The following is a 425-nucleotide window of genomic DNA, read 5'->3' as shown; positions in this document are numbered from 1 at the left end:
ATGATCCATCTCTTAAAAGTCTAATCGCTAAAGCGACCGCTGAATCGAGAGTAAATCCGCCTATAAAATGTTGATTTTGGACCGTGTCGGCCGACGCTAATTTTAAGCTAACGGCTAACGACCGGATGTCACCAAAGCCACAGGAAGTCATAACGACTCCTAGTGGACGTCACTAACAGTGTCTGGGTTAAAATAAAATAAGGTTATACTGCCACCTTCTGCCAGAAACTCAATATGACAGTTTCATTTCGTTTTTAGGATTTTTGGTGAAATTAAACGTTTTTATTTTTTAAAAAGCATTTTTGAGTTAATAAAACGGTGCTCATGCGTGGTTTATGCTGCTGTCTTACATATAAAAAGTGATTAAAGTACTTATGTCCAGAGAGGCGTTTACTAGAAAATTTTTCATTTAATGATAAATCCTG

Source organism: Nematolebias whitei, chromosome 4 (assembly GCF_014905685.2).
Source record: "Nematolebias whitei isolate Nwh7 chromosome 4, NemWhi1, whole genome shotgun sequence".
NCBI lineage: Eukaryota > Metazoa > Chordata > Actinopteri > Cyprinodontiformes > Rivulidae > Nematolebias > Nematolebias whitei.
The sequence above is the reverse complement of the archived record's forward strand: the minus strand, read 5'-3'. Positions refer to the sequence as shown.